This window comes from Cygnus olor, chromosome 5 (genome assembly GCF_009769625.2).
Source record: "Cygnus olor isolate bCygOlo1 chromosome 5, bCygOlo1.pri.v2, whole genome shotgun sequence".
NCBI lineage: Eukaryota > Metazoa > Chordata > Aves > Anseriformes > Anatidae > Cygnus > Cygnus olor.
In genome coordinates, this window is record NC_049173.1 from 31498575 (window position 1) to 31510946 (window position 12372).

General features: G+C 45.9%; 1 long non-coding RNA gene across 1 annotated transcript; it reads left to right on the forward strand.

Moving 5' to 3' along the window:
* Positions 1-1228: 1228 nt before the first annotated feature.
* Positions 1229-11417, forward strand: LOC121071080. Its single transcript, XR_005820372.1, has 6 exons — positions 1229-3723; positions 4870-4981; positions 5550-7064; positions 7747-8862; positions 10607-10735; positions 11085-11417. It is a non-coding gene; the product is annotated as an uncharacterized LOC121071080 (long non-coding RNA).
* Positions 11418-12372: the final 955 nt, after the last annotated feature.

A 12372-nucleotide genomic window follows, 5' to 3' on the forward strand; every position in this document is an offset into this window, starting at 1 on the left:
CTCATGGGCTTCAGCTCCTGGCTGCATCCTTACTTCTGCATCCACCTGTGCCTTTCAAAAAATGGGTTAGAAACGGGCTTTGCTCTCTTTGTGGCAGGCCTGTGTGGCTAAAACTCTTGTCTGCCCCTGGTGATTTTGGTGATGGTGCAGGAATATTAGGGGCCCAGCACTGGAAACAGCTAATTCATCTGGATCTGCCTTGTTCTCCAGCCAAACACACCAGATATCAGCTGGGAATAAGATCTTATTTTGTAAAATAGATGCCAGTGATGGGATGGTCTGTGTTTTAATTAAATCTTCTTAATTAACCTTAATCTAAACCTTCAGGTCTTTCTAACTGGGAATAAGCTGGTTAGACTTTACTGTCTTTGTGTCAATGAGGCTGAGGGAATGTTTTCTACTTGTTCAGCAACTGGGTTTTTATTAAATGCTTATTTCTCAGAAATTTGAAAAGTTTGTGCTGCCTGTTTGTTTATCTGCTGCACCTTCTGTTCTCCACATTAATTTTTTAGTCTCTCGTCCCCTTAATCTCATTTATTGCACACAGACGGATTTTGCTTTTCATGGATTCTGCGCTTACGTGCTCACTGGATGTCACTGATTGCCTTTTTCTCTCTATAACTAAAAGCAGACAGCCTTTTCCCAGTTCCTTGTACCCTTCTTTAAGGAAGGCTTGAATGTGAGCAAAACCCACAAAACCTCATAGCTTGAGCAAAAATTTGTCCTATACCTGGCAAAGTGTGGAAAAGTCTTCCCAAAAGCCATGGCAGGGGGGGATTTTGTCATCTGCCTCTACAACCCATTCTTCTTCCTCGGTCAGGGTCACGTCTTTGCTTTTCTTATCTGTCTTTGATTTTCTGACCTCGTTGTGGCAAGTCGGCCACTTGTAAGCTGGTGAATGCAAGTATGAAAAATCAATTGGGTTCCCATTAGTGATACTTCATTTTATCCATGGCTAAAAATACAATTTCCTGAGAAACCTTTCAGCTGAGTAGGAAGGGAGGAAAAATGAAAAGAAACTTATCTCTTACCAGCTCTATTATTTCTTTTAGTCAAGTGTTTCTCTGGCATGGAATAAATCCTGAGCAAATTCCAGAGCTGACATTGTCTACTGGAGGTAAGAGACATGGAGCAGGGTCCGGCCCTCCTCCTGGGGGCCTGGGGAAACTGAAAGCAGAGAGGAGAAGGACTTCAGAGCAGCTCAGGTACGCACTGGGAGGAGGTAATCATGAAGTTAGAAGCTGTCTTGGTTTGATCAAACCATATTTAACGCTTCTCCTTTCTGATCTATTCCAGTTTGGCAGCTCCTTTTCCACTTTTCCATCTCCATTCTTGCAGTCACCAAGCAGAATAAAAAGATGATCTGTTCTCTTTTGATTTATTATTTATGAAGCCTCGACACTAGATGGGATGCCCCAAGCTTCTCCAGCTGAACAGCTGAAGGTTTTAGCACTGGGGTGTTGGCACTGCATTTTTCTCTGTTGCTTTTCCTAACTTCATGTCAAAATCATCGCCCGGACCATGCCACTCTCATGTTTTCTCTACAGAAACATGCAAGGATACCTGGAGACACTCCGGTAGTTTAATTCCATCTCATTATATGGAGACCTTCTGACAATGTCCCTCTAGATTATCACAATGAGATTTTATTTTAATTTGCCATTAAACCCTTCTTACGTTAAAAGAAGGTTGCCTTAAAAAAGAAGCATTTTATGTTCTCAGTTTTTTCCATTTGTGTGTGCTGGTTTATTCTTCCTTCCCTGGTGACTCTTGGACCTACCAATCCATTTCTACCAAATCTAAGAAAAGAATATGTTTTACTGATCCTTTCATCGCTTGCAGCTCACGTGGCTGTAGTTGGGGGGGGCTACAGAAAGGAGTCGAGTGCTTTACCCCCATGTGAGTGCTGGTCATGACCCAGCCCTAACGCTTCTCTTCCCCCAGATCAATGCCTGTACGACATCCAGAGCTCCCTGTGACATGGAGTGATGCTTTTTGCACAGAGGAATACTTCCAGAGTATTTTATGAGGATTTAATTGATCATGTAAGAAATGCAATGATCAGAGAAGGCAACAGATGAAGAGTCTGATGAAGAGCAGGGAAAACTCCCTTTTTTAAGGTCAAGTTCTTGTGGTTTGTGCTGACAGATACCTACTTCATGCCATGGTTTGTTAGCAGACATAGTTATGCTTGGTGCATGTTTGGTCCTGGACTGCTTGCTAGCAACAGTTGTGTCTGATTCCTGCCTGGGATACATTTATATATTTTATTAAATCTATATATCCCTCATTATATATATATATATAATGATGTGGGATTTTGTGCTGGAGAGAGGGCAAGGGCATAAAATCTCTTCTTTCTCTTCTCTTCTCTTCTCTTCTCTTCTCTTCTCTTCTCTTCTCTTCTCTTCTCTTCTCTTCTCTTCTCTTCTCTTCTCTTCTCTTCTCTTCTCTCCTCTCCTCTCCTCTCCTCTCCTCTCCTCTCCTCTCCTCTCTCTCCTCTCCTCTCCTCTCCTCTCCTCTCCTCTCCTCTCCTCTCCTCTCCTCTCCTCTCCTCTCCTCTCCTCTCCTCTCCTCTCCTCTCCTCTCCTCTTTTTCCTCAGGGATTTAGTGATCCAGTATCAGAAGCTAAATGTCCATCAGTGCTCAGTGTGTCATCTTCCACACAGTCCTGCGTGCTCGTGTCTTTCCAGTTCGCTGGCATCTCTTTTTGCCGAAAGCATGAAATCACAAAGAATTCCCTGTTCACACAGGCAAGTGTTTGTGCTGTGCTAATTTCTACGGTCTCTCTCTCCACGTTAGGAATTCATTATGGTCAAGATGGTGTGTCTATGTACATGCCTAAACCAGCATCATGTTTCCTGCACAAAGAACTAAAAATAGGTAACTGCAACCTGCCATTATGATTTTGTTGTATCAGTTTGCGGGGTTATTTCTCATAGCTCGTGCTACACTTGAGACAGATTCACTCGCTCATGGACCAGGTCTGATTTAGGTGATCCTCCTGTGAAATGAGACTCGTGCATCCACTTGCTTCGTGGAAGAAGACCTTGGCTTCTGCAGCGGTGTGAGCATGGCAGCTCTGAGTGCTCACAGGAGGAACGACCATGGGCACATGGTGAGAAGGTCCCTGCTTGCCAGGGGTTAACCAGCTGAGAGGTGTGGAAAATCCATCCCTGCTCTGTGTTGTCTTGTTTAAAGCATAACAGTGTGTCAGCGAGCCAACATCTTAAACAATTTCCATATTGCACCGGGACTACAGGAATGGGAATAAGCGAGCCATTTGAGTTTAGTATGCAGGGCTGCTGGTTTGTTTTCCCCTTTGGAGAAGGGAGCAGGACAGGTCACGATCCCTTATTGTTTCAAAAAATCGTTTTACGTATTGCCTCATTTACCAATTCCAATGTTAGGAGTTCTGGAAAGCCTCATCTCAGCGTACCTAACATCCGAGGCGCTGGCTGTTGGCAGTGCGATGCGAGGAGCGTTCGTCGAAGCTCGGGGATTTCACACCAGGCAGAAGAAACCGCTTGGACCCTGACAACTCGGGAGGGAGCATCAGCATCGCAGAGCCAGTGCTGGCGACAAGGAGCACTCCCTGAGCTGGCATTTGGCATCTGCAGCCTGGGCTCTCTGAATTTCTAAAGCAGGTTCATTGCAGCCAGCCACTCGTGGAAAGAACAGGGTTTTAAACATGGTCCCTCTGGGCTCCACAGCTGAGCTCTGGTGCGTGCGTCAGATTTTTTCCTCTTTCCTGTGGGCTTTTTCCTATTGCTTTTGCAGAAATAAATAACTTCCTTGCCAGGCACTGGTGCTGAAGTAAGTGCATTAACGCTGCCAGTCGCCTCGCTGGCTGCTAGCCATAACCCTGTATCTAACGGGAATAAAGCTCTCCGGAGCACGGCGGGAGCAAGCAGCGCTGCGGACGCTTGTTTCGATGTCTGCACAAGGCATAAAATCAGCTTTGCTTCTCCTCCTCTTTGTTTCAAACCTTTTATATTATTATTTTACTATGGGGGAGAATCTCTGCAGACAGTTCCTCTTGCTTTTAGGTGGGATTTCTTTTTTTCTTGCGGGAGTGTGATCATCCTCAGGAGGTTTCTTTCATTCTGAAAATTCTGAAAGAAAATGTATGTAACGGGCCGTTGTGTATAATGAGGCCAAGATTTACTGGTGGAGGCAGTACTCTGCACGTACCCCTCGGGGTTCATCCATAGTGCTTACAGTCACGTGTCTTACTTCTGAGGGTCCAAGCTATATTGAAAGAGCCCCTATAATCTGATTCCCTACATGAATATCGAGGACTCCCACCTATACCCTCGTGAGGGAATTTTTGCCTGTGGTTTTAGAGGACCTTGTTCATTTGCACACAGTTTGGTAGTAGAGAGCAGAGCTCAGGTCAAACAGAGCGGGGTCATTTTCTGACGTTTTTGGTTCCAGCTTCATGAGAAGGGTTCTTCTGACGAGATTTTTGCCTTTGGGATGCTGCTGAACAGAGCAGGGAAAAGCTCCTTGGATCAAAATCTAGCCCAAACCTCATAGCCAGTGACTGGGAGGTAAACAGAGCTGGTAAAATCTTTTGCAAACGTTGACTTTAAGGCACTACAAAAATACAACAAGCTATTAAAACAAAACTGTAGCCTTACCTTTTTCTGGTTCATGCCAATTTCAGTGTGAATACCAGCATTGCATTGTCCGGAGTGTAACTGCCCTTTCTTCTCTTTTCTTTCTGCAGGTGGATGCTAGAATTTTTTTGCAGGTCTGCTTTTAGGTGCAAGGCGTAGTGTCTGTGTGCAACAGCAAGCTGAAAATCTGTAGAAAACCACAGTGGGTTTTTTGTTGGTTGGTTCATTTTTCTTTTCTGCATCTCAGGAATAACTTCAACAGTGATGCTTCCGTGCTGTCTGTGAGAATGCACCCAAAATGGCTGGTCCTGCGTCCAGGGGATCTTGAAAAGCCCCTGTCCAGGGTCTCTCGAAAAGAGGTAAACACCCCTGCCTGTTTTTTTGCTTAACCCGCACAGAGCATGCCCTGCCTTGCCCTCTTGCAACACGAGGCCAGATGGTAGCAAAGCAGCTACAGATAAAAGCAATGAATTCACAAGATGCTGACGTGGACTTCATACTGTCTTGAAAGCCATACGTCTTTCCTGTTTTGCCTTTGCTAAGATCCAGGTGCTTAGGGAAAAAATAAAAAATAAAAATAAAAAATGGATGTGGGTTTGAAAACTCAGCTGGATTTTTCCAAAATGAGTGCCCTGTGAGACAGGGGTTTCCTTGCAGCATGGTGTACACACACACACACACCAGCAGATGCCTGTCATGGAAGGGTTTATTCAGCAAAGGAAAAAAAAAGCACTTCATCCAGTGAAAACATCACAGAGGCTTTTACAGCCCTTTTGTGGGTAACGATAGCAGCAAAGGTTTGCCAAGGTGGCGGGGCTCTGCCAGCCCCACAAAGCTCCCAGAAAAGGACAGCGAAGCGATTGTTGAAAGCATTATGAAAGGTTGTGAGTAAAGGTGGGATATTCAAAGCTGTCCTTTTTTTTTCAGCTGCCAGCCCCGCTTGCTTGCCCCCTCCTCACCAGTGAGGAGGCTGCCTCCAGTTCCAGCTCTGTCCTAGGTTTTGTTGGGAGACAACGAGAAAGCAGCTTCCACTAAAGGAGGTGGGCACAACGGGCTGCTGCTGGCTCTAGGCTGCTGCAAAAGTAAGTGGCAATGAAAAAAAGTGAATGCACAAGCACAAAATGCTTCTTGTTTAGTTTGCTACTTTTCCTAATGAACAACCATTTTATTTTGACAGAAGGTTGGCTTTGATGTTATCATCTTTTGGAAGAAGTACCCATCTTACTGTAGGAAGCAGGGCAAAGCTGCTTTGGGTGAGACCTTTGGGGACAGTGATGAGGCCAACGGGATCCTTTAGATTTGCAGGGGGTTTACAGGACTCCAGTTAGCAAAGGAGCCAGGTATGGGCTGGTGTCCCCATATTCCAGCAAGGAGCTAGGGAGGGCAGGATGGCAAATCTGCACAAAATATTTGTAATTTATCAGAAGTAAAAAGCTCGTGCTAGGCAGAAGCAGTTGTTAAAAAATAATAAAAAAAAAAATCTCCAGTCCGAGCCCTGACTAAAGCTGGTTTCCATGGAAATAATGGAAGTTGCATCATCTTCACACCTTGTTGACCACACAATTTCCATGGGAGCCCGTGGGTCCCCAGGTGAGGAAAAACTGGCTCAGAGCCGGAACAGCAATGGGCTCAGAGAGCTCTGATATGTTTAATCTTGGCAATTTGCCCTTTGGCCGAAAGCCACCACAAATGGAGATATCTGAAACATCAGAACTGTGTGGAAGGGCGTTGAACAAGCCTCATCTGATCTCCCTCTGTCTTTAGCTCTACTGACTTCAGCAGAATCACCCTAAGGTGCAGATTTATTCCTGATTTATTCCAGATTTAAAAGGCTTGAATCAGTTCGTTCATTCAAAAGCCGCCCTGATCAGGTTAATGAAAAATCTGTCCAACAACACTTTCATTCTTTGAGAAGTTATTTGAAGCAGCTGGAAAGGACAGTTTCGTGGCTAAAACTCTTGCTTGCTGCTGCTCAGTGCCCATCCATTGAGTTTGGTGGTAGACTAAACTATGAGGTGTTGCCCTTGCTTTCTCATTGAGTCAGAGCAATGCTAAAAATTAGCAAAGAGGATACCAAAATGTTTATCTTGTTTCTGGGATTGACTATCCATGCAAATCATGCATGCTGAAATCATTGTGAGTGCAAGGATTTCCAAGAGCAGCCACGGGATGCTCAGGATTTGTGCCTTAGAGGGAGCTTGGTCTTCTGCAGGTTGGCAGCAGAAAAGAAATTCATTCTTGTTTCAGTCGAGGTGTGAATTTGGGATGCAACAGGGATGTAGCTCTCAGACCAGAGCTCAGAGAACTGCACTTTAATCTGAAGGCTTCCGTCATTCAAAAGCAACATACTTACATCAGTGCTGGCTTGGACTGCAAGCATCAGGTTACGGCATCCAGGAAAACTGGGAATGTGCCATTGCCAAGCACACAGAGAAGAGTTGGGTAAGTAACATGCTTACAGATCATTTTACTATATCAGCTCTCAGAAATGTGACTTTGGGGGGGAAAAAGATAATACATGGTGCTGCTGCTCCATTGTAACTTCATGCACAAGGAATTAGAGGGTTTGGCTTTGCTGCAGGCTGTGGTCAGGCTTCGAGCAGCATGCCTCTACCTGCAATGTTTAGTTGTTGGAAGGGTTGCACCTTTTCATGGCCTTGTGAATGCGAAGAACAGAAAAAAAAAAAAAAAAGCTCTTTCATCCCCTGTGGTGTTCCTGAAGGTGGAGAGGGAACAGGAATCGGGGCTCCGGTCATAATGGAAAATGCAGAGTGGCATGAAGCCATGCCTCTCCTTGATGCCAGAAGGAAGACGTTAACAACGTCCCCATGGAGAAAAAGGAAAGGGGAGGTGCTGAGGTCTGGGAGAGAGAAATGTGCTCTGGTAGTGCCATGGAGAGAAGTGGGGATTCACACTGTGTGCAGACTTCCTATATACTCCCAGTATATGGGAGTATAGGAAACTGTATAGGTATATAGGAAGCATTAAACTGCTTTTTTAGCCATCTGCGAATGGAATAGCAAGCTCACAGCAAGAAAGGGAGGGTGGTAGGTTTTTTTGTTTGTTTGTTTGCTGGTTTTTTTTTAATTCCCACAGTTAAAATCATGCCTGCTGTTCCTTGCAGCTCATTTTGATGGCCTGCTGGCCATCATTGATCAACATTTGGGTATCAGCGGCCAAACGAGGCAATTAGGAAAGAGCAGGAGTGTAAAAGCCGCAGCTTTCTCCCGGCCATGAATAGTAGCAGGCAGCTGATGGAGAAGGGTCTTGCTTCCCAGCGAGCGAGGTCCGAAGAGGTTGCTCTTAATTATCTTCTTGCTCCCAGCAGGAGAGATCAGTGCAGCCCCATGTGCAATGCTCGTTTAGGAAGAATCGCATCGACTCCTGCAAGGCCCTTAGTGAAGGGGTTTTAATCAAGGCTGGAAGGGGACTTTGGAGATCCGGCATTGTGGAGGTCAGGCTTGAGGGGTCCCAGGGACAGGTCTGATTCAGCTCTTCAGAAAACACAGTGATTTCTTTCCAATTCTTCAGACGAGAAAGAAATAGAAACGTATTTAAACAACCAAACTTCCACTGATCCTCTTGAAATGAAGCTGGACTGAAGGGACTTCTGCAGGACGGACACCTCTGTGGCTGTCCACCACATGGTTGCTTTGCTGGCACCGTCTGCAGCTTGTCCTCGCTGGGGACCCGCTCCCTCAAAGAGCTTGTCCACATGGCCTCAGGGCAGATTTTGGCTAAGAGCTCCACTGATGGATGAGCATCACGATCAGGCTGGTTTGTTAGAAAACAAGACAGACTTTAGCAGCTGCTCGCTTCTGCAGATACGCCTCTGGCATGCACACATGGAATGGATTTGGGAGGAAAGATGTCATTTTTGTGACCCCGCTTTCCTGAATGCAGTCCTGGCTTTGCAGACAAAATAAGCGCCGTGGCGGGGTCCCCAGGCACGGCTCCAGCCCAAAGCTGCAAGTTAGCACAGATCTGCTCTCTCTCAGCGGGATTTACCCATCACCTTCCACTTCCTAGCAGGAGTCACCGCCAGCAGTGCAGTGAAGGAGGACATGTCAATGCAGCCTCCTCTCGAAGGCAGACTGAAAAAGCGGTAAAAGAAAATACACATCTAGAACCGGAGGAGAGGGAGGACAGCATCGTGCTAAAAATCCACTTCCCTGCTCATTGGCATCCTGCCGCTGGCCAGCCCCCAGGTTTTCTGCCAGTTGGGTGTGAAAAAAAGTAGGTGGGTTTCTTGGGGATGCTGCCATCATGCTCCCAGCACCCAGGGTGCCCAGAGTTACTGCCCAGGGGTTTTGTAGGTTTTCCCTGGGAAGCATTTTGTAGGGCAACCCCATGTGAGGGGTGAGACAGGCTCTGCCAACCTCCTTAACCCCTGGGTTTTCTCATCTCCTTACTACCTGTTAGAAAAATAGACAGGATGGGGATTTTTTCCATCCCTCCAAACTTCCCTGGCGCTGACAGCGCGTGCTTTATGTTAGAGCACCATTCAGCAAATCACTTCCGTATGCAACCATGGCGTCACAGGCTATTAAAAAGAATAACAGAGAAGCAACCGTGGGAAAAGGGCTGTAATACTTTCGACTCTCCTGGTGAGATCGCAACTCGGATGAGTGATGAGCCAGGCAGTAGTGAGCCATGAGCAGTGCCCTCATTCTTTTTCTCATTGTATAGGCACATCCCTGCCTGTAGGCAGGTTTTTTAATGGTTTAATCCCGGGGTGTTCTGCAGCACCAAACAGCTCTTTTCTCCTTTCTCATTGCAATGTGGATGTGTGGCAACCCTGAGATCACCATCACGGGTGTGAACAGCTGCTCAGCACAGGGTAACTCCAATCCACAGCTCCCAGACACTGCATTTCTCCCCAAAATCAAGCCCATAAATCACTGCAGCTCGATCCCAGCATGTCTGTCCGCTGCTGTTGGATTTCTGTGTTTCATCATCGGCTGCTGGCAAGCACCTCCTGCACGGTCACTTTGCTGAAGTCTCAGCCAAAAATTTCCATTTGCCCTTAAGCTACACACTGGGTCTGCAGAGCTTACAGGGCAGCTGGACCCGACAGATCTGGAAAGCTGGAGCAGCACCCAAAGTTTTCACAGAGAGTTTTCCTAGAGCTTGAGCAGAAATTTAAGGCAGCCCGTGTTATTTCAGCTATAAATCAGGTCTGTGCCAGTGAGGCTGCAGAAAGGCACGGGATGATGACACCCAGCGTTTGTGCATGTGTTTTGACTGCAGCCTGATGAGAAAAATAAATAATAATAACAAAAAAAGAATCAATGCGTATACCAGGAAAAGTATTTGGCAACTAAAGCAAAACACTGCTTGGAGGTATTTGCATCTGACTAAGCATGGGTTTCAAACACACACAAGCAGACCCAGTGCTCGTAAAGCTTGGCAGCTTTTAGGAAAAAAAAAAAAAAAAAAAAAAAGAGATTTGTGCACAGAAGGGTGATATCTGCCCATGCACTAGAGGCAGCTGTTTGTCCTGGTAGAGATTCCAGGGTGTGAGAAATGGAAAAAAAAGATCAGCCTGCCTATGTCATGCTATTGTATGTCATCTGTGCAAAAAGCCCTGGTTAAAAGCATGCTAAGGGTCCCCCAGGTGGCATTTTTGGCTTGTAGTGGGTGCAAATGGCTGTAGCTGGTTAAGTACAGTGCGTACTGGATGGCAAGTTTCCAGAGCCCCCCGGAACAGGCATATATTGGGATCCCTCTTCTTTTTTGCTTCTCTTTTCCTGCTTTATCTCTTGCAAAATTATCCTTTGCCTCGCCACTGGCTGGAGTCAAAGCCAACCATCAGGCTCAAGAGCTGCGAGTTGGTGAGGGGCTTTGGGGAAAAAACAGGCAGTTCCTGTCCTTAGCAGTGCCTGTCTGGGAAAACCCAGAAAGCCATGGGTATTTGGTTAATAGTTTGTTGTTTTTGTTGTTTGTCAAGAGTGGGATTTCTTTTTATTTCTTCTCATTTTAAGCCTAAGACAGTAAGAGCCGAGCTGCCCATCCACCTTCTCCATGCCATGCCTTCTCCATGCCTTACAGCAAAGGTCCCGGACTGCGAGATACAAAGCACGTCGATGGACCAGAGTTGCTTCCTTCTTCGGGTATGCATACCTTCAAAATCATTTTCTGTACCTCAGCCATAACCCAGAGAGCCCAGGCTCTCCAGGCCAGACTCTTTTAAGGAAAAAAAAAAATCAGTTAATGTTTGTAGATGGCATATATCAGAGTAGCATCACAGTAAATGCTATTAGCAAGTGGTTTCTGGGTCCTTTCACCCATGCAGAGACTAAACCCTCACCCCTGAGATGGTGATCCCTGGAGGGGTTTATCCAGAGAAACAGGGCAAAAAAAATGGCATTTTTGCAGTTGGAAGCTCAGTTTGAAGAAATTTTTGTGTTGTTCCTGTGGCATTTTAATCTCTCATGCAAACAAGTCCTGCTCTTCTTGTAGCAGCCGAAAGGGTCCGTGGTGGATGGGATGTCTGGGACTCGAAGGAAGTTGTTAGTGGGATTGGTAACCAAAACTGAAATCCCATGTCATCGCATATGCAGCTTTGTTGTACCCGACCTCCTCTCTGTCTCTTCTGCAAAAAGAAAAAAAAAAAGGAAATCTTCTGCATTTGCCTGTAAAGCTGTGTGAGTTGGCTTCCTTTTCTCCTGGGTGAAAAAAAAAAAAGGCCAAAAAAAAAAAAGCACCTTTGTTTTTTATAACTTCCAAAGAGCCTTTTCCTGCCAGTCCAAAACACAGAATTAGAGATTAGAGATTGTATTTTCCCTTCACTTTTAGCACAGCTTGGTGTGATTTCACTTGCGGAGCCTGAGCCAAGAAGCCGGGGGAATTTGCTTTGTACCTCCCCAAAGTGCCAGCCCGAGCCGTGAAACCTCACTGTGCAGCAGGAGCAAACCAAAGCAAAACAGCAGCACCATGCTGATTCACCCTCCTTCTCAGTGCAAAAATTCTTTGAAATGGGAAATAACGGGGTGCTTTGGGGCTTAATTACCTCCTTCTCCTCCTCTGGAAGTGCCAGGGCTGTGTTTCCCCCCAGTCAAACACATGGGGGCTGGAGGCTTGGAAATGCGCTTGCAGGATCATATTTATTGCTATTTCTCTGTTGGGTATGATCAGGTAAGGAGGAAAATTTGGAAAATAGGAATATGCTAAAAAGAGCAGCAACACAAACACCCCCCATGACAACTTTTCTGAAACTGTGACTGATGCTTAATAGTTGTTTTTTTTTTTAGGATGTCAGAATTATAAATTAAAAAGTAAAGCATAAATGGCTAAATAGTATGGCAGGCATGGGCCCTGCTTTTCTGACAGCAAAGGAGCAGAACTGAGGTAATCCAAGCCCATTTGCAAAACAGCAGCTCAGCCCACGGAAAGGGCTGGGTGGGTGAAAAATGTTGAACGGAAGTTTGAAATATAAAACATGAAAATACAGTAAATGCACTTAAACATCTGGACCCTCATGCTCCTCACTCAGCAAGCTTCCAGGTGCTCACTGGCAAGTCCAAGTGGGTCCTAAGCTGATGAGAGCCCCGCCAGAAGCAAGCCTGGCCTGGGAGAAAATAAAGTTTTTCTGCCTTAGCAGAGGTTGCAGGGAGGCACTTGCGGGGCTTCCAGCAAGCCTCCTGCCATAGTGAGCAGCACTAAAAATAATAATAATAATAATAAAGCAGTAGCAAGAGGTATCCCTGCCTCTTATTTTAATGAATCTTTTGGGGTGTTTTTGCTGCTG